The following is a 23,301-nucleotide window of genomic DNA, read 5'->3' on the forward strand; positions in this document are numbered from 1 at the left end:
TGCCGGCATGATAAAAAATGTATGGTCATGTGGCGACAGACAAATGAGGAATCCATTTTCTATTGCGGCAACTTAAACTTACATGTGTGGGGCAAGTCAAAGAGGCTGTTGGGAAGGGTACTGATTTTGTGCCACAGTAAGGTGGTGCTCCAGCCGATGCCCCTTGGAATGAGACAGAGGGGGCCACAAGTACCCACTAGATATCTCCTTGCAGGTGGATGCATTCATTCACTGTTCCCGACTGAGGGCAACCCCTGCCGCCCTTTAATCATGAGGCGGGTTTCTGACCAAAGTGAAAGGCAAACTAGTGCCTTCAAGGAGCCAGTCTGCTTTCACTAAAGCGCTATTCACAGCGCAGGTGCATGTTTGCGCCTGCACTGTGAACAGCGCATTTACTTCAGTAGGCAACACTGTCCCAGTCTGTAATGCAGAACAGGGTAGGACAATACGTCCTATATGTAATACAGCCATGGGACTTAAAAAACTGACTACTTTCCTTTTCAAAGTAAGATTGCCTTTAGTCTTTACTAGCTTTCAGTCACTGCTTCCATGTGACTGTTATCAAGGTACATAGTTTGTTTTTTCAGATGTTTGCCAAGAAGGCAAAGGATGAAACTACTGGCACCTCTGAAGGAGCCCATGACGGCTGTCAGAACAGCTTTCTTGATGTTCAGTGCGGGCTTCAGGACAATACCCAAGTGATAACTGTGAAAAATACAGTAGATCTCATTCTCAAAAGCATCGTCAAGTCCTGTAGGGTGACCACCTCTCTCTATGCCCTCACATACAGTTTTTCTGGGAGTGCCAGGGCAATAAGGAGTTATTGTGGACCAGTTGAGACAGTGGTAGTCTTTTACCACTGTTAACCCTTTCTGATGGTTTGTAGTTGTCTGGTGAGTTGCTTGGTTATACTGGTCCACATAGTCCAGCCTGCTGGTGACAAGAGCCAGCTTGACAACTTTTTCTGATGTTACTTGGGAGCCATTTGAAGAGTTTCTACAGATACATGAGATAAAATAGTTTGGAGTGTAAATAATTTTTTACCCACATAGGTTTGCATAGTGCCTGATTTTCTCATGCATGAAATGTGTGGAACTTCCTGCTTTCTCTCAACTACACCAAGCCAAGTGTTACTCCTCCGCTAAGGAGGAGGAACGTTGCCCACTGGCCTGTGAGCAGTTGTTAAATAATTACTAAAATGATAATAACTAGTGTTATTATCATTTTAGTTTTCCTTTCTTGGTGCGGGGTGGGGCAGGGCTGGCCTGCCAAAGCAGGGTATGGGAGGAGTAGTTTGCCCACTCCAAGTTGCGCAATGACTCTTTGACTGGCCATCTCGGGCCGGCCAAGCCATCATGAGCACTTTGCCTGTTCTGCATTGCAGCCTGGGTGCAGAACATGCCCTAGACTCCCATTCTCTGCCTGAGCACCGATCCATGGCGCTCAGACCAATCGCAGCGCTGTATTGGAGCGCTGTGATTGGTTAGGGGAGTGATAAGCTTGAGTGCTTTCAGTTCCTGCTTACAGGAGCCAGAGCTGGCAGCAAGCGGACCGAGAGGCAGTGGCCGGCCAGGTGGCCGGATGAAGGCAAGTGGTGTTTTTGTTACCATTTACAACCTTCTCCATCCCCCCACCCTGCAACTCCCAGTAAATAGTGGTCGCTACTGCACCAAGCAAAATGTTTTTCAGCACCGCTATTTTTCTAAGCTAAATCCCTTGTTATTGGGATTCCAGTGCTCTTATAATCACGGGAGTGGTGTGTTTGTTTTGTGCTGTGCTGTGACCCCAGGACTTCTGCCCACTTTTCGCGGCCCCTGCTCCGCGGGCGCCGCTCAAGGAAGGAGACTCTACATAGAGGGCGGTGAAGAGACTGCATCCGGACCCCAGCGGGACTGCGTGGACCACTGGGCAGTGCGTTGCGTTGTTTTCAAGTTGTGGATAACATTGCTATAACATAAGTTTAGAAGGCTTCTCATAATACATTTTTACAGAGAATGAGATTCACGTAAATTACAATACATGTATTATAGGGCAGATGTTTATGTACCTAAGATTCACACAGGTGTAAATGTCACACTGTACCATTTGCTGGTAGTACTACGCTGACACTGTGTACTAGCTTGATCTCATCATAGCTCTGAGTAAGGTTCTATGTTCTTGATGTAGAAGGCACTTTTTTCTTGTTCTGTGCCTGTCTGGAGTTATGAGTCTTTCTTCTATTTCTTTTTTTAAAGTCCTTTTGTCATTTTTAGTTGCCTCAGACCAAGCTAGAAAACAGGAGATAAAGTTCATCAGAGGACAACTATATCAGAGGACAAAGTGACCTTCCATATCTATTTAATGGCAAATTATATAACTGGTTTGCTGGAGCAGGGCGGGGGAGCATATGTCCTAAATGAGAGGAAAGCTCGGAGCAAACAAAGTCCTCAAAGGAATGTAAGATTGGTTTGTGGTGTACAAGCAATCAGGCAAGACACTGCTGGCACAATATACTGTGCTCGGAGGCAGACCTATTTCACTATCTGTCTGTAATGGAGTCGAACGAAGGGCAACGGCCATACAGGTCTGAAAACCAACTGGCACCTGGAAAACACAACTAAGCAGGAAGCGCTCCAGTGGTAGTGTAAAAAGAGGATGGGCTTAGGGGAGGGGAGAAAAGAATAAGCTAGAACAAGGGGCAGAAGGGGACTCACTAGGGTGGCGTTTGCATGTGTGTTGAAGTGCTCCCTGTGTGCGAAAAAATTAAGCTGCAAGTTCTTGTCTGTTGTGGCATTGTTCGTGCTGCACACTGTAACTCTAGACTGTCCACTGAGGTGCAGGCGGAATCCTCACCTCAGAAGAAAGTCTGAGTGGATGACACAGTGTAGTGAAGTATTATGTAATAAGGGTCAGTAGTCAGAAATACTTTATTAGCCACAGCTTCAGGAATCTCCAACACAGAATCTACATAGAGACATTCTACATTCCAGTATTGCATCAATGGAATATAGTCAACATGAGATCACCACACACGGTGACAGAACATAACCAAGAAGGGCCTCCTGTGCGGTACAGAAGTCGAACACTCACAGCACTGTACTTTTATTTCACTAAAAGCATTGTGACCCCATTTTTATGTATTCTCCTTCCATTGCTATGCCATGATTTACTAAACCTTTAGGAACACCGTATCCTTAAAATAATTTACCTAAGTAATGAAATCCTGGCATTCCAGCTATTTCATTACTCCAAAACTCTACCATCCAAGTAAGTTTTTTTTATAATTAAACTTCAACATAATCCCACACTGCCTTAAATATGTAGATATGTAGTGAGGGGAAATAACTAAAGCAACAACGCTCTGAGAGTGGGACTTTTTTGATAATGGACCATGGTACAGATCAGGTTAGAGGTGCATTGTGAGAGCTCTGTGGATTTCTCAGTACTGAGATATCAGTGCATGCTATGAGGAAGAAAAAATGTATATAGTATGGCTTCTATGGCTTTCTCACTGCTGTGATAATGGTGGAGGTCAGACTAGAGGCGCTCTCTGAGTGTTCTGTGCCTGCTTCTTTACTAACATATCAGTTCATGGCAAAAGGAAGAACAGAGACATAGTGTGAGAAATCGGTGGGCATCTCAGTAGAAGGTAGTTGTATGAATGAGGACTATATCTTCGCGGCGATCTGAAGACAGGCTGACACACGAGGTGTTATCCTCGGAACAGTTGTGTTCTCGGTACACCTTCCTGCAGGACGCCATGTCGAGTTTACTTTCTTAATAAACTTGCATATGTTTCCCATGTTGTTGGGATCCCTCCATACATGCTGATTCAATTAGAATCGCATGTGATCAGTTAAAATGGTACATTGACCGAATTATGGTGTGACCAATATTGGAATGGGCTACAACACATGTCCCGAAGAGGGTCGGGGTGACCTTCGTGGCACAGTAAGTCGGTCAAAACATGTTGACAAAGGCGGTATTAGGAGGGTTGCATTGAGAATCATGAGTTTCTCCTAAAAACACTACCCATCCTCTTATTTCTTTTCATCCTGGTTGTGGAGCCTGTTAATAAAGTTTTCGTTTGGTATCCACAAACTAGTTTTAAACACTTTCCCTTTCCCTGCACGTGTTGTGGACCTTTTCCAGTCACGGAGTGATATCCACTGATCATTATTTGACTTATATGTTTATATGTTGTTTAGTCTCGTACATTTGTCTTGTGGTCTTTTTATGTTAACCCCCCCACCCCCCTCCACTCTGCTCCGTCCAGAGTGTGGCTACACCTGGGCGTATTGTAAGCAGACCCGATGATGAAGCATGTCACACACTTCGGTGTGTGAGTGTGGGTAGTATTCTCAAAACAAAAAAATTTTTTGCTTTGTGGAATGCTTAGGGTTTTCCCTATTCCTGTTTCCTTTTCTTGATTTTCCTCTACACCCCTCTGCGTGTTTACAATTATTATTCAGGGGGTTCTGGGTGTGAGAGCTTTAGACACAATTGACCCTCTCCCCTTATTTGTGTTAAATGAGTTGTATGGATGACTCAGTACATGCCACAAGGAAAGATTAGGGTTGTAGCAAAGGGTTCAGCAGGACCCTGAGACATGTGGGGTACCCATTGATTACACTTTAGAGGGGGGCTCCTAGAGATCATTTGCAAAGAAATAATAAAAAACTAATTAGTTTAAGTTCGACAGTTGAGACCCCTGGTAATGGTTTCACTTGCTTTCAGATGCTCGGTTGGGGCCCCTTTCTACTGTGTGCATTACAGTAGCAGGTGCAGTAGTGTGCATGGAAGGCTAGGCCCTGATAGAAAGGAGAGAGACCTTGTTTCTCTCTGGAAAGTAGCCCTAACGTAAAGTAGCGCTTTGAGCTACTTTGAGACACCTTGTGTCAAGGGGACCTTCCACAGGGGGTACACAGGTGTTTCCTCAGCATCAATATACTTGTTCTTGTGTCTCACCAACCAATGCCATGGTGGTAAGTAGCATTCTTTATTTATTATATTGTAAATAAATATTGCTTACTAGTTGCACTCTGAGCACAGAGCCGAGCCTGGGAGCACGGTGGTGCAACAAGTTGTACCCGTCGCCACATCCATGTGCTGGACTGGGATGCAAGGATATCATGCTGAATGACTGAGTTTATGATGTGCATTCTTTCCCCTTCTGATTGGGGGAAATGATGGTTGTGGTTCGGCCCCACACCGAGCACCAGTAACTAATATCAAGCAGTTGCACCAGGAGGAGTTTCGTACAGAGAAAAGATCTTGCAAGACAATTGGCTAATTGTCTTCTTTTTTTATTTTAAGGTGGAGATCGATACAGAGAAGGTTGGCAATTGTCTCAGTGACATAGGTTTTCTCCTCAAAATTCAGTTATTACCATTGCAATAGAGATTGTTTATTGGGGTACTATTGAACACTGTGGAGTGAACGTATTCCTACCAGAGACAATGATCCAGGTGTTGAAAAATCCAGAAGCACAAACAATGTATGCATTAGTCAAGGAAGTTAGAGAATATGGCACATCTTCAGGAAATACAACGCAGCAACTGAAACAACTGGAATACCTAATGAGAAAGGAAGTAAATCAACGATTACACCCAACAACTCTGATAGAATATCATAAAGTCAGACGCATACCCCGAGGCTTGAGGATTGCTCTTCGCCCGATGCTTTTTAAATTCAACAAATCTTTTATGGCACGCTGGAATGCCATTTTGAACAAGTGTTCCCTTGATCTTATTTTGCTTATTATTGAAGAGATATCGGTCCTTCTGGGAGAATTACTGTTTGACATCAACAAACTGAAGGATGAAATCAGTCACCGCATGGAACAGGAGGACTGGAATCAAGTCCTTGATAAGATCAATAAGAATTTGGACATTCACGCTAAGGAGGTGCATGAAAGAAAGACACGCAAGTTCCGACGGGACACGATTGATTACAAACTGGATGAGGTCTACACATGGGCCGAAAAATACGCACAAAGGAGGGTTTTTAAGAAACCTGGAGCGACGTCTTCTGAAGAAAGTATAGTACCGGACGAGGATCTTTCACTACAGAGGCCAGCTGCCACTCTGGTACAAGTTACAGCGCCAACTGCAGACATAACAGCTACCACCTCTACTAGTAGTGGTCCCTTTTTAGGGGAGGGCCCCATGACCAGAATTCCACCCGACAAAACTTCAGTATCCCCAGACGAAATACCAGGCGTGGAAAAACCCAAAGTAACAAAGGAGCAAGGAAGGCCGCAGAGGAATGTGAAGAAGTGAATTCTTTGGTTATTAACATCTCATCAAAGCATCTAACCTTGGAAGAGATATAGGTACTTAACAAAGGAACTTCTTTTGTTCCAACCTACACGTCAAATGCACTAGAGACGGAGGTAGCTCTTTTTAAATTCATGCGCAAACTGAGATTGAGGTGGTTTTTTACCATTAATCCCAGCACAGATGAATTAACACCGGAACAGAAAAAATTTAGACCTAAAAGTAGATTTCTGTCACCAGTCTCACATAAGACACTTGACACCTTTGAAACGCTTGTCAAAAAGGATTTGGAAGGTATCAAATACGGATCAAAACAACATCAAAATTTAAGTCCTAAGGAGCGACGTATCTTAAATAAACTGAGACAGGATCCTTCGATCACATTTCATCCGGCAGACAAGGGAGGAGCCTTGGTGGTACTTGATACGGATTTTTACAACAAAAGTGTGTTTGAACATATACAGGATGCAGATACCTATCTCCCCTTGGAACAAGATCCAACTAATAAACTATTAAGGACATTAGGAGATTTTCTATCCAGTTCCCTTGAATCAGGTATCATAGATGAAAACACCAAGAAGTTTCTTTTCAACTCAACACCGAAAGTTCCGATCCTATATATGCTACCAAAGGTGCACAAGCACAGAACCCACCCACCATTTCGACCCATTGTAGCGGGGTGCGGATCCATTCACGAGTCGTTGGGATATCATCTTGATTTCTATTTACAACCGTTGGTTCAATCTTGGATCACATATGTTAAAGACACAACTGATTGTTTAAAAAAGTTGGAAACACAGAAACATCTTTTCACCCAAGACATTTGGCTTTGCACCATCGACGTGGTCGCACTATATACTTCAATTGCACACAAGGAAGGATTGGAGGCTATAGAATGGCGATTATTACATTCTGGAATTGATCATGATAAGGCCATTTTTCTTCTAGAATTACTACATTTTGCTCTCTACCACAACTATCTTGCATGGCAGGACAAGTTTTACATTCAGCGTACTGGAACAGCGATGGGATTTCCAGGAGCACCGTCATATGCAAATACTTATATGGCTCATTTTGAGGACCAACACATAATATCTAACTTGGTGTGGAAAAATCATGCAGCAGTATTTTTGAGGTATATTGATGATATACTAGTCGTCTGGACAGGCACCAGAGAACTACTGGAAGAAAGTATCTCCAAGCTGAATGAGCTGAATCCCAGAATCAGGTTCACACATAACATTGACAAGGAGAAAATCCACTTTTTGGATATCGAGATAAGGAAAACAATAAATGGCCTAGAAACATCTGTATACAAGAAACCTACGGACGTTAACAATGCGCTCCTCTTCACAAGTGCTCATCCACACAGTCTGAAAAAACACCTTCCCATCTCACAGATGATGCGAATTAAGAGGATTACATCAGACGAAAATCAATGTAAGGAAGACATCCAAAAACAAACTCAAGAATATAAGGAGCGAGGTTACCCAGATCAAATACTCAGAGAAGCTGCTCATACTGTATCAGGCAAATCTCGTGAAGAACTGTTGACACCTAAAGCTAAGATTCCAATGAAACGAGAAGTATTTGTCATTAAAAATTCAACTCAAACCACACAGATCAAGACTATAATCAGGAACCGGTGGGAACTCATTGAGAACGAACCAGATTTTGCAACAGTGTTTCATGGTTGTCCATTATTTGCACACACCAGGACCAAGAATCTAAAGGAATTTCTGAAATCCCCCAAAAAGAATGTAAGACAAAAAGAAAAAGGAATGCTAAAATGTTACAACTGTGGACAATGTGGTAATGTCATCACTGGTGATCAATTCATGCATCCACACACGGGTGTAAGCATTAAATTAAGACACAATGCATATTGTAACACGGAAGGAGTGATATATGCGATCAAATGCCCTTGTGGGCTGGTTTATGTGGGACGCACCAGCAGGAAAATAAAGACACGAATAGTGGAGCATAAGAGTCGCATTAGGAATCGTAATACGCACTCCTCATTAGCCAAACATTGGGTAGAAGCCAAACATACCATTCCCCAGCTTAGGTATACAGTTTTAGAACGCATTGTACATACTTCAGGAATGGATTTGAATACCCTCCTAGCTAGGAGGGAAACTCATTGGATAAAGTTTTTAGGAACTGTGATCCCGGGAGGTTTAAATGACCATTTTGAATTATTATGTTATCTTTAGTAATACATGAATGTTTATCAGATTGTAAGGGAGTACACTGAGATTCACTTCACATATCTTTTATCACATTAATTATACTTCTCTGCACCTACACGTGCTGTTCTTTTGGGAACACTTTGAATATTAAGAATGTACACCTCTGTTCTTAGTAGGATTATTTGAGATTCATTTATGTTTTAGTCTTGCTTTAATTCACGGATTTAATTTCCACACGCACTCAGCATATGTTGTTGGTTAGTTTTTTATTCCGTTTTTCATTTCTATATATTACCTATAGTTCAAACGAGGAGGTTTTCTAGTAACATCTACTTAATATCTTAGCTTGCAGAGCATTTTTCACTTCCCATGCATTAGCATACTGGTGCACGGAGGTTTACGTGAGAACTTTTTACGTTCACATTAGTAGTCTGCTTTTAGTGTTTGAGTATTTCTTTTTAGACTTGACGAGTTCCGCACCACGTGACCAGATGGGCGGACTCGCATTTTTGGATTCATACAGGGTGTCGGTGTTGGCGGCTACAGGTCGGTGTATAATCAAATCCGACATGGAAAACTTAACTAGTCTTTTAGTACTCAGGTTTATTTATTCATAGTATGCTTTTATTTCCAATGTTGATAGATTTTGCACGAGTCGAGATTAGCGGATTAGGCACTTTTTGCCATTACTGGCGGTAAGATTCACTTTATCATTCACTGCTGTTCTATTTTTGTAACCAATCCCACACCTTGGTTTCAAATACTTCCCGTCCGTGTATTTTCTGAATACAGGATTGGTATCAGTATCAGCGCTGGATTATCGGTCTCGGTGACGTCATCCAGGCGTTTTTCATTCACAGTACGAATACTCCTTTTTTTGAGCACGTAGTCATTTTTACAGACCTTAATCTTGGTGACAGTCTTTACTTATAACACCGTTAGCATTTGACTTTGGATACTTTCCACCCGCATGACTTTTTACACGACCACTTGTCTTTGCACCTTTCAGATATTGAGCAGACACATTATCTTTATATGGTTGCCTTAATATTTATATTAAGGGGTATTTCTCTTTAATCACGGGGCTCTCTTTCTCGGTGGCACTCCCGAGTGTTCTTTGTACATTACTGTACTTATGTGAGAATTCGATACAGTTTCTTATGTTGCTGTTTTGCAGATCTTGTTGAATCTGCACTACAAGAAGATGACATTCTACGAATTTTGCACTCTTGACCTCATTTCATTGATGCCCTGACGAAGGGTTCATTATGTAACCCGAAATGCATTGGGACTTCGGATACTAATTTGGTGCAACAATACTTATGTGATTGCTAATATACAGCAAGTGTATTGAAAATATGATGATTTAATATTTTCAGCTACTTTTGTTAATATTGAACATAAATGCAAAATGATGTACTTTTGTATTACTTGCTTTTGATGAAGATGTTATCTATTGATAAATAAATGTGTATGGTTTACATAGTGTGGAAAAGTAAATTTTGCCATGTTCTGTGTCCCTACGTGTTCCCCATGTTATGTTATATGTGCACGATTAATATGCATATGTATTCCCCATGATCGATTAAAGACGCAATTACGGCTGTGTCCATCTCTAGTATGCCAGTTCCTAGTTTTCGTGAATACAACGAGCATCAGGCCTATGTAAAGTTATGTTGCCACGTTTTACAGTGTGCACGTTAAATTCATTGAAAAGTCTCCGATTCTAGGCCTCAAAAGGGCCCGGACTCAGATTCAGCTCCTGTCTCCTGAACCCTCTCCGAGGAGCGATACAGCCCCCACCTGTATCCCTGACCCTTCACTTACTTCCTGCCTCACAGTGCCCGGCTCGGCCTGGCTCTGCCTGTCAGTCTGCCAAGAGTATGTTATGATTCTAGTTATCAGTCCAGCTCTCCTTCTCTGCATTCCTAAGCTACTGAATCGCATCAATAGTTTCAGTCATCGTCTAGCCTTTACGTCTCCATGTAAGAGAAATACTGTATTAATGATCATTTAATATTCCTCAACACACACTACATGTAGAATAATGCATGCACCAGTCTTAATGTCTGTTAGCCTTTGCCCTGATAACTTTTGGATTCCATCAACATGTTCTCTAAGCATCAGATACTAGATAGTGTTTAGGTACATGTCGCTCTGACTCTCCAGACTTCAGTCTCTCCTTCTAGCGCAGAAGTCATAGCCCCCAGCTTCTCCTAGTAACACGTCATTGTCAGTTTGCGCGCACCACTAGGTTAGAGGTCCCGGCTCCTTAGGTAGCCCCCTCTATGTTTCCGCCCCATTTATGACATATTCTGTTACGTTTACATCACATGTCTATGTATACGCCCTGTTCACGCCTCTTGTTACACCTACTTTCCGCCTTATCTTTCGCGACTGCTACAGGCCCCGCCCACTGCTACGCCTATTGTATTGAACATCATGTATTTTGTTTAACTATATATGCTTGTGCACGGTTATTAAAAGTTGCTAGCCATCCCAGATCTTGCCCGTGCAGGTTGTCCTGTTCCTGTCCTTTATGCTGTATTAAACCTGCAAACTCCTACTACCTCGAATCTTGACTCTTATTTATTGAGCTATCTGTTATTGTTATATCTAGTCAAAAATAGAGGTATTATTTATTTATTTACCACATAATGGCGCCCGAATAGGGACTTGCCCTTTCCCCACGCGCCGGTGAAGCCACGCAAGCCCCCTGATCCTCTGCAGCCGTGACGGAACCATACCGTGCACGTGCAGATATTTCTGCTTCAAGTATCCCTCAGGCCCACGGAGGAGACGGAGGTTGCGGTCCAGCATCCAGACGAGGCGGTGGAGGAACGCGGCGAGTCCCGACCAGAGCCCAAGCCGAGAGTCCAAGGTCCGAGGTATCCGGAGGCCCACCCGTAACAGAAGTCCGAAGTTCGTCCGTCCGGCGTCGTAGCAGTCCAGTCCAGTCCGAGGCCTTCCGTTCTTGCTGCCCGGTGAGTACCATTGCTGGGGTAGTATCTAGACAGGGTCAATTGCATTGTCTCTGGTCCGTGGGTTTGGGTACGCAGATCCAACACGAAGTGTCCACTTAGGTGGATGCGGGTCCTGACGTGTCTCTTTATGAGACCGGTAAGTTTCGTACTGTTTTAGCAGTGCATCTAGTTTCTGTTCTAGTCCGTTCTGTTCTCGAGAAATTCATGTATTCTGTTTTCAGTATTCCAGGTAGTGTTTTGTCCGAACTGTTATCCTAAATGTCATTCATGTATTTCAATGTCGTGGTATGAATGTGTTGTTTAGTAATCATCGTGTTCATTGTGTATTGTATTGTGTCTAGACTCCAGCCCAGTCATGCCATTGTTTTCCAAGTTACGTCAGTTAAAAACTAGAAAAGGTCTGTTAGAAGAAGCAGTTCCTGTCCCGCCTAGGGACAGTCCAGGTCATTTTATGTATCAAAAGCATGGCATAAGTGCCATATTGTATCTAGATTTGTGGGTGGAGTACACCAAACAGTTAGAAGAAAAGTATAGATGGCCCGTATCGGGTACATGGGATGCCGAGTGCATCATGCGAGTAGAAGAAGTATTATGGAAAAAGAAATCCAGACAGTCACAGAAAGATGCCATCGAGTTATGGCGCAAAGAATCTCATAAAAGAACCGAAAAAGAAATCAGAAAGTCAGAATTAAGTAGAGAATCCTTAGAAAGAGCCCAGGAAAGGGAACTAATCGAAATAGGTGAACGAGTTAAAACCGAACAGTCAGACAGACAGAGGAATGCCCTCATTAAGGGTATGTATCCTCTTCTTGCCGAGGGCTTGCCAAAAGCAACCCCGGAAGCATCCAGTAATTTTCCGCCACCTTTAGTTCCGACCAATCTGCGTCACAAACCGACCGCAGCTGATATTTTTCTCTCGTCCTATTTGGACGACACAGTCCCAGAATATGCAAATCCTGTTCCGCCAGCTCCTGTAAATAATGTAAATCCTGCTCCTCCAGCCACCGGGGCACCTGTGGCAGTACCTGTTACGGTACCCCCGGTCCAGCCCGTAGTACAAATTCCCGCCACATCAGTCACTTTGCCAGCACGAAGAGTATCAGTCGACGATTCCAGTATAGGGGCCGCGGGAGGAGGTCCTCCTGGTACCCCGCCGCCAAGTAGACGTCTAGGGGCAGTCGAGTTACATGAACGTGCGTTACAGCGTACGCCTAAATATAAGTCCATTGCAGAAATCAGGCGACTTCTTACTGAATTCTGTTATGATCCAGTCCCAGGCGAGGATAGTATGGTTATATATTCCGTACGTATAAGGCAGGTGTCCGAGTATTTGGTCACCCTACCGAATATGAAAGAAGATCTAGACAGAATGTATCGTTTCATTCGTACAGGACAAGATCCAGAAAGTATTGGTGAAGTCATGTCTCTCAGGAAATCTGAGATCCAGTTCATGTTATTAAAGTTTCTGATCAATTGTTTAATTAGGGAACAAGATTCCCCGACTAAAGATCCGACCGAAATGAAAATTCTGACAAAGTGGAGTGATAATATAGCCGAGGGTAAGCACAAGACACTCAATAGTATAGAGAGTATGTACAAGAAAATACGTAAAGAAATAATAAGGTTACACGAACAACGCAAAGAAGCTCTAGTAAGCGAGAAAAAAAATGACTCTTCTACTGAAGAGGTAGACGACGAGACTACCGCCAGAATAGCGTATGTAGGTAAATCTAGATTTCCAGACCGACATTTACGCCTAGAACACAAGAAAGTCTTTCATCTTCCAGCACCGGAACAAGGCTCTCTAGAACAAGTATTTCAAGCTACCGATCAAATTTTGAAATCACGAATCGGTTATAGTGAATTAAGTACTATGCATGAACAGGAACTAGCCCGATCAGCAGTCCGATGGATTACTGATTCTACCACTTTTCCAGACGAAATAGTGGCACAAATGTTTCTGAAATTGCCCCCAGCCGAGCAGCGACTGGTGGGTATGTATATGATCCAGCACCTCATTACACTGTATGAGGGTCAACATTCTGATCCAGGTCCGTTACATGATGTCCTGAACGAGTTACTCCAGTATAGATGGAAAGGTTTAGGTACTGATTTAATTAGTGTCATTCTAGAACAGCGCCACAAATACAGAACGTTTTTGAACCCGCATTTTGTTCATGTCTCACCTCCAGAAAGTAAACCGTTTTATATAGATAGACAGCATCCGTTACGAGAAGTACACCCAGTTAGGACACCAGATGGTGAAATGCAACGAGTATTTGTTTACACCCCAGTTACCAAGATGGAACTCTTAGAGATGAAGAAATTAATTCCCTGTCACGACAAAGATCCAGCAGGGTTCCACCGAGAATTAAAAGACATGCTCCGTATGGGAGAATACACGTATCCAGATATTATTAAAATGTTAAAAGTCCTGTTGCCCGCAGGGGTATACGAAAAACTCAAGGAAAAAGATTGGGAGGTGGGAGAGAAAAAGATCGATTGGACAGCTCTAGAAGCTGAAGATAAGATACGAGTACCAGGTACCGGTCTTGGAGATAAATGTAAAGAATTACCAGAATTATTGATACAAGTTTTGCCTAGATTATTAGCCACTAAAAAGGAAGACTGGGATGCAATCTCAGCCTGTAAACAGAAACAAGACGAAGATACTAGTGATTTTTATTCTAGATTTGAGAAATGTTTTAGCATCAACAGTGGTTTGAAGACGAGTAGTGAGTCATACCCTCATCTTTTTGTTACTAAATTAGTCGAGAATTCAAGTCCACAAGTTAAGAATCGAGTTTTGAAAGTCGAAAGTACCTGGCAAGCTAGTACCCCGTCCCAGATGTTACAGATGCTCCAGTATCACCAGAATAGAATCAGAGAAGAGCAAGAACACGAGAGAAGACGTATGAAAGACACGAAAATGAAAGTACTAGTTGCACAATCTGTTCCACAAGACAGTCAGAAGAGGGGTCCGAATCAAGCCAGTCATCCTGCAGCTCCCGTTAAAGGGACATGCAATTATTGTAAACAGCCAGGTCATTTTATAAACGAGTGTGCAGTTCTGAAACACAATATAGCCACTGGTAAAACTAAAGAAAGACCACGTCCGCCTAGACAATGACAAGTTTCACAGACTTCTCAGCCACAGAATGCACAACAGACAGTTCCAGTACCGCAGCCTATCGCTGCAACACAGCATGTTACACAGCAGATGTACCAGTATGCACAGACAGAGTATCCAGAGTATCAAGCGTATTCATGAAACAGCCTAGAGAGGGAGGTAGGCTTGCCTCTCATCGAGATTCCTGTAGATCAAGAAGGTCCCTATGTTCACAGTCAAGTATTAGGGAAAGACAGAAAGTTTCTGATTGATACAGGGGCAAGTAGGACTACCATTAGTCACGACGAGGTTCCAGGGGCTCCGCTCTCAGGCTCTAGAAATGTTTCCCTTGGATTTTCAGGAAAGCCAATTGTTAACAAGATTTCCAAACCAGTTACTCTAGAAGTAGGTCCATTGTCCCGAACTACTGATCTATTGCTTACGAAGTCCTGTCCAGAAAATTTGTTAGGTATTAAGACACTGAAAGAATTAGGTGCAGTTATTTGTTGTTCCCCAGAGGGAATACGTTTGTTTTTACGTGACTTCAAGGGTCACTATGTTTTGCGTGATTTTGATCCAAGATTGTCTAATGTTCCGCAGCATCTATGGGCGCAAGGTCCAACTGATGTTGGTTTCATGCAAATCACACCTCATCGTGTGACTCTCAAGCAAGGTATAGTCCTGCCACGAATCAGACAGTACAGATTGCCACCTGAGGCTGTAGCAGCCTTATCTAAAATTATTGACGAGCTCATTGCTCAAGGAGTGGTTGTAGAAACTGACTCCAATGTATGTAATTCTCCTATCATTCCAGTCATGAAACGTACTGATCCAAATGCACCCCCAGTATATCGATTAGTGATCGATCTTCGAGAACTCAATAAATGTATTATTCCCCAGTACCCAGTTGTTCCAGATATCTCATCTCTATTGACAGCCATTGATTCTGAAGCAATATTCTTTACCGTAATCGACCTTAAAAATGCATTTTTCAGTGTCCCCATTCATCCAGACAGTCAGTTCCTTTTCGGATTCTGTTTAAATGGAAGGAGCTATAAATTCACACGAGCTCCTCAAGGTTTCACAGAAAGTCCTAGCATTTACAGTCAAGCACTTAAGAGACAACTAGACAATATTCACATGCCAGCTGACACTGCCCTGCTCCAGTATGTCGATGATCTACTGATCACAGCCCGTTCTGAACGTGCTTGCGAGCGAGCATCACTTACAGTCTTGTATTTCCTAGCCGAGATGGGGCACAAGGTGTCCCCTTCGAAGCTTCAATTCTGTGTCCAGCAAGTGATCTACTTAGGCCACTTACTGTCCAAGAGGGGTAGGCAGTTGACACCTGACCGTATCCAGTTAATAGCGAGTCTTCCTCAGCCCAAGACCCAGAAGGAGGTACGTGCTTTTATCGGCCTCACTTCTTATTGCAGACAATGGATTCCTCAGTATGCATTTCTAGCCAAGCCACTGATACAGTTAACAACACAGGAGGCAGCCGTATCGACTGTTCTCCCTTGGACATCTGAACATACACTTAGTTTCAATGAGTTAAAGAAAGCTTTATGCCAAGCTCCTGTTCTAGCTACACCGAACTACAGTAAGCCTTTTACACTTTTTGTCACAGAACGTGATGGTACAGCATTATCTGTTCTCACACAAGATCAAGCAGGACAATACAAGCCCTGTGCTTATTTTTCGAGCACACTAGACCCAGTAGCCCAGGCTCTGCCTACGTGCCTCAAGTCAGTTGCAGCCACAGCACTAGCTATCAGACAAAGTGATTCCATAGTATTAGGACACTCCCTGACAGTACAAGTTCCACACTCCGTGGAAGTTCTCTTAAACCGAACACAGACTCAGCATTTGACAATTGCACGTTTAACAGGTTATGAATTGACACTGTTCCAGCCACACATAGAAATCAGACGCTGCAACATTCTAAATCCTGCTACACTGTTACCATCCGTTACTTCAAATCCTGCCACACATGACTGTGTGGAAGCAGTTAACACTATGACAAAGCCGAGACAAGACCTGACAGATATTCCATTACCAGATCCTGACCTAACACTTTATGTGGATGGTTCATGTATGAGAACAAGTACAGGAGATCTAGTAGCCGCGTATGCAGTGACTACTGACACTAAAGTTATTGAAACACACCGTATTGACACTCTGTCCGCTCAAGCAGCAGAGCTAGTTGCTCTGACCCAAGCCTGCATACACGCCAAGAACCTGAAAGTTAATATTTACACGGATTCACGTTACGCATTCGGAGTTGTACATGACTTCGGAGTGCTCTGGCAGGAGAGAGGTTTCATGACTTCTCATGGAACCAAGATTCAGCATGGTCTCCTCATTCAAGCTCTGTTAGATGCAATACATTTACCGACATCTATCGCCATCATGAAATGCAAAGCACATACTAAAGTTACTGACATTATTTCCCAAGGTAATGATCTAGCAGATCGAACAGCCAAGCTTACAGCACAGACTCCAGACACACTAGTTAACAAGACACCGACATCCACTCTAGAACAGACTACTTGTATGACAGTTAAGGACCCTACTCAAGATGTCATAGATATCCAGTTACATGCTACCCCCGGGGAAATTAAGAAATGGTCCGAACAAGGAGGGGTCCAGACAGATCAGGGATGGTTGACGAAGGGAAAAGCCACATGGTTTCTCCCCGACTCAATGGTTCAAGTCATTATCAATACCGCACATAGTCCAGCACATTTAGGAGAAAAAGCCATGTTAGACAGTATCCAGAACATTTGGTTTAACAAGCATTTACGAGCTGCAGCCAAGCAGAAAGTCCGTACTTGTATGATATGTTGTCAGTTCAATCCAGGTAAAAGTGTCCCGGTGGAACAAGGTGGATTCCAGCCCCCTGACCACCCTTTTGAAGTCCTCCAGATGGATTATATTCAGATGGAGCGATGTCGAGGTTTCAAGTATGTCCTTGTAGTTGTATGCGCTTTGTCCAGGTGGACAGAAGCATATCCAGTCCCAGATTACACAGCCGCGACCACTGCCAAGCAGTTGGTTCGTGAATTCTTCCCCCGTTATGGACTCCCTGGGGTCGTGTATTCTGATAACGGCCAGCCATTCTCATCTGAACTAATGAAGCACGTTTCCCTTCTGTTAGGGTACCAGTGGAAGTTCCATTGTGTACGCCATCCTGAAGCAGCAGGTCTTGTAGAGAGACATAACCAGACCCTGAAAATCCGCATTGCAAAAGTCTGTAAAGAGAAAGGTGTAGACTGGCTAGTAGCTCTGCCAGTCGCTCTATTCTATATGCGCATGGTCGCACATTCCAGATCAGGTCTGTCCCCTTACGAGGTCGTATTCGGCCGCCCCCCGAATATGTGGGGTACACCTAGACCCCGAAGTATTACAGATGTTTCCAGTAATATGCTGACAGATTACCTAGCTTCCTTGATGTCTGCCCTCCACTCTTGTCGTTCACAGGTTGCCGCCGCATTTCCAGACAATACCGAGGTGAAACCGCATGAAATCGTTCCAGGAAGTCTAGTGCTTGTCCGGAATTTCGATCGTTCAAGTCCGCTGGAGCCTCGTTGGAAGGAGCCGAAGCTCGTCCTCTTGACCACCCGTACTGCCGTCAAGCTGGAAGGCAGGAAGGGGTGGGTCCACCTGTCTCATGTTAAAACATTTCACGGACTAAAACCTAAAAACATTTCCAAGGATTGCCAGGATTTTAAGGACTGCCAAAATACTATTCTCAAGGACTGTCCCGCAAATGACATTGATACTAAGCCCTCCCTGTTAGAGGAAACTCCGCAGCAGGAGTATAAATGTAAGCTCCGGTCTAGTAAAATAAGTCAGCCAGTTTAATTGTCTAAGTCCTCCCCTAGGTGAAACGGTTAGACAGGTTTCTGACATGTATGAAATAGACCCCCATAGTGAGAGAGTTAGTCAAAACTCAATCCGATGTATCGTTTTTCTAAGTTTTATATTATTTTTAAGCTTGATGTTTACCTGCACGAGTTATGCATTTCATTTATGTTTTCCAATTTCTCATGTAAATAAGTCTTCTAATGCTACAGTAGAGCACACGTTTAGTGATCTGCCTCCTCACGAACTATCCTATCGTCTTGCTATGCGCAACAATTCATTTATCCGTATGTTACATTATTCACACCAGACCAGCAATGCCACTAATTGTTGGGTGTGTGGTCGACTCCCCCCTTTCCAGACACCGAAGGGAGTTCTGCCACTCTTTCCTTATCCGTTTTCACATAATGGTTCGTGTGGAGCATGGTCCACGTTAACGTCATCCTCAACTGATATGTCCCTTCTGAACAGTACATGTTTTCCAGACAAGCAATGTCTTCCCCACAGAACAGGGTTAGATCTAGAAAATGAAGTTTATAATTTGGGTAATTATTCTTCGAATTTTATGGTCCTGAATGTTCAGTCTGATCCTACTCCAGACTTACCTGCTATTTCAGTACTACCAGTCAAAGGCGAATTATGTGTCAGAAATAATGGTTCCGTACATATAGGACATAGTGATTGTACTACTATTGTCGAGTGACAGTGGGAAATCTATTTTCAAAGCTTCACGTCATTCTTATTTTGTTTGTGGTCAGACCGCATATGTTCGTCTGCCCCTCGATTGGGAGGGAACCTGTTACATTGCCTTCCTACTGCCACCAGTTTTCCTAGCCCCATCTGATTATCATAGAAACACACATCTAGTACACATTAGACATAGAAGGGAGATCGAGTCCCCGATTGTCGATCAAACTGAAACTGCTCTAGAACAGTATACAGATTTCAATAGAGGTTTCTTTTTCTTTATAGGACCTATCCAGAATAGTAAGTGAATCCGTAGGTTAACCAGAACCCTTGAAGCAGTAGTGAATGAGACTGCTTCTGCCCTAGGTAACTTAACCGAAGAGCAATCTGCTATGAGATTTGTAGTTTTGCAAAATCGTCTCGTTCTTGACGTCATACTGGCCGATAGAGGAGGAGCATGTAGAGTCATCGGATCTAGTTGCTGCATTTTCATTCCTAATAACGCGCCGTCTGTTTATTCAGCTATAACCAGACTTCATAAAATTGCCCATCAGTTACACCAAGATCCAGGCACCTGGACATGGTCCGGTTGGTTCTGGAGTATAATTTCTGCCTGGGGATGGAAAGTATTGTCATTTCTAGGTATTGCAGTAGCGATCATATTCAGTTGCTGCCTCTGTATACAATGTGGCCCTGCGATTTGCGGCATTTGTGCTACCTCTTGTATTCCTAGTCCCAAGTCCCGTCCTAGATCCCGTTCCAAGAAAATTCGAGACGAGCAAATGATACTGTATGAAATGATAGATGGTATCATGAATATTGATGTTTCTTGATGGAAACGCAGTGACAAGGAGGGAATGTGGAAAAGTAAATTTTGCCATGTTCTGTGTCCCTACGTGTTCCCCATGTTATGTTATATGTGCACGATTAATATGCATATGTATTCCCCATGATCGATTAAAGACGCAATTACGGCTGTGTCCATCTCTAGTATGCCAGTTCCTAGTTTTCGTGAATACAACGAGCATCAGGCCTATGTAAAGTTATGTTGCCACGTTTTACAGTGTGCACGTTAAATTCATTGAAAAGTCTCCGTTTCTAGGCCTCAAAAGGGCCCGGACTCAGATTCAGCTCCTGTCTCCTGAACCCTCTCCGAGGAGCGATACAGCCCCCACCTGTATCCCTGACCCTTCACTTACTTCCTGCCTCACAGTGCCCGGCTCGGCCTGGCTCTGCCTGTCAGTCTGCCAAGAGTATGTTATGATTCTAGTTATCAGTCCAGCTCTCCTTCTCTGCATTCCTAAGCTACTGAATCGCATCAATAGTTTCAGTCATCGTCTAGCCTTTACGTCTCCATGTAAGAGAAATACTGTATTAATGATCATTTAATATTCCTCAACACACACTACATGTAGAATAATGCATGCACCAGTCTTAATGTCTGTTAGCCTTTGCCCTGATAACTTTTGGATTCCATCAACATGTTCTCTAAGCATCAGATACTAGATAGTGTTTAGGTACATGTCGCTCTGACTCTCCAGACTTCAGTCTCTCCTTCTAGCGCAGAAGTCATAGCCCCCAGCTTCTCCTAGTAACACGTCATTGTCAGTTTGCGCGCACCACTAGGTTAGAGGTCCCGGCTCCTTAGGTAGCCCCCTCCATGTTTCCGCCCCATTTATGACATATTCTGTTACGTTTACATCACATGTCTATGTATACGCCCTGTTCACGCCTCTTGTTACACCTACTTTCCGCCTTATCTTTCGCGACTGCTACAGGCCCCGCCCACTGCTACGCCTATTGTATTGAACATCATGTATTTTGTTTAACTATATATGCTTGTGCACGGTTATTAAAAGTTGCTAGCCATCCCAGATCTTGCCCGTGCAGGTTGTCCTGTTCCTGTCCTTTATGCTGTATTAAACCTGCAAACTCCTACTACCTCGAATCTTGACTCTTATTTATTGAGCTATCTGTTATTGTTATATCTAGTCAAAAATAGAGGTATTATTTATTTATTTACCACAGTACTCAGGTTATACAGGTCGGTGTATAATCAAATCCGACATGGAAAACTTAACTAGTCTTTTAGTACTCAGGTTTATTTATTCATAGTATGCTTTTATTTCCAATGTTGATAGATTTTGCACGAGTCGAGATTAGCGGATTAGGCACTTTTTGCCATTACTGGCGGTAAGATTCACTTTATCATTCACTGCTGTTCTATTTTTGTAACCAATCCCACACCTTGGTTTCAAATATTTCCCGTCCGTGTATTTTCTGAATACAGGATTGGTATCAGTATCAGCGCTGGATTATCGGTCTCGGTGACGTCATCCAGGCGTTTTTCATTCACAGTACGAATACTCCTTTTTTTGAGCACGTAGTCATTTTTACAGACCTTAATCTTGGTGACAGTCTTTACTTATAACACCGTTAGCATTTGACTTTGGATACTTTCCACCCGCATGACTTTTTACACGACCACTTGTCTTTGCACCTTTCAGATATTGAGCAGACACATTATCTTTATATGGTTGCCTTAATATTTATATTAAGGGGTATTTCTCTTTAATCACGGGGCTCTCTTTCTCGGTGGCACTCCCGAGTGTTCTTTGTACATTACTGTACTTATGTGAGAATTCGATACAGTTTCTTATGTTGCTGTTTTGCAGATCTTGTTGAATCTGCACTACAAGAAGATGACATTCTACGAATTTTGCACTCTTGACCTCATTTCATTGATCCCCTGACGAAGGGTTCATTATGTAACCCGAAATGCATTGGGACTTCGGATACTAATTTGGTGCAACAATACTTATGTGATTGCTAATATACAGCAAGTGTATTGAAAATATGATGATTTAATATTTTCAGCTACTTTTGTTAATATTGAACATAAATGCAAAATGATGTACTTTTGTATTACTTGCTTTTGATGAAGATGTTATCTATTGATAAATAAATGTGTATGGTTTACATAGATGAAACAAGGTTTAATACTCACTCTGAACTTTTTAAGGCTAGACGCCTAGCAGCTGTGCATCTAGTAGTCCAGGGCATCCCTGGGCTCATATTTACTCGTTTGTTAATCAGTAGGGAGTAGGGCACACACCCTTCATTCTAGAGAGCACGCTAAAACTTTCTAAGGAGATACAAGGACACCTTCACAATTGAATACAGGTGTGCAGATCCACTCTCAATAAAGAAAAATCCAGTGAGACACCCCTTCTCCTGTCAGAAAGTGTCTGTGAGAATGTTTCCAAAAGTCCAAGGATTTATGTTAGCCAATAGATGTAGTTCCATCTGCACTCCTCCATCTGAGTCTTTAATCAAACACTTACTCCCTCACTGATCACCAGAATCTCAGATGTATGAGGCAATAATCCTGGTTTCTCAATCTCTAACCCTGGTTCTAGCCTGGTGGTTAAATGCTGAGGATTTATGAAGGGAAATGTCCTTCCACCCTAAGTTCCCAATGGTGTTCACCACTGATGCCAAAATGTGGGGTAGGGCAGCAACCTTGGGGGAGGGAGACGTTAAAGTGGAATGGTCACTCCAATCCTTGGCTATAGAGAAAGCCCTTCTATTCTTTACCACTAAGATTCGTCAGAAGGCAGAGTTAGTGAAAACAGACAATCAGGCATATTCTTTATCCAGAAACCTGCCCTTGCTGGTGAATTATAGAGTGTTACATGTACGATGCATTTTTCCATTCGTAAACCGCCTAATTCTGCAAACCGGGACATTTGAGAGCCCCAAAATACTTTTTGGGATTTACAAGTCCAATTTGTGATTCCGTAACCTGTTACCGAATTGCAATTTGGGTTTTGCGATTCCTTTTTTGGAAAGGGCGTGTTGAGGGCATCTGTTCCTAATACTAAATTGAAATGGTATGTACAAATGTTTTTCAACCGAAATGCAGTCGCAAAACATTTGCAATTTACGCCAATTGAAAGTTGGTGGTAACCCATTTGCAAATGGGAAGGGGTCCCTTAGACACCCCTTTGCCTTTGAGAATGGTTGAAAAATATTTTTTAAGAGCAGGTCGTGGTCATAGGTACCACTGCATATTCTAAAAAATGAAACATCAATGTTTAAAGCCTTCGGTGCTCATGACGGCTCCCGGCCGTCATGAGTCACAGTAGACGTGTGCTCATGATGGCCGGGAGCTGTCAGAACGTTACCGCTCCGCCCACGCTCCT

This window comes from Lissotriton helveticus, chromosome 8 (assembly GCF_964261635.1).
Source record: "Lissotriton helveticus chromosome 8, aLisHel1.1, whole genome shotgun sequence".
In the NCBI taxonomy this organism is placed as follows: Eukaryota; Metazoa; Chordata; class Amphibia; order Caudata; family Salamandridae; genus Lissotriton; species Lissotriton helveticus.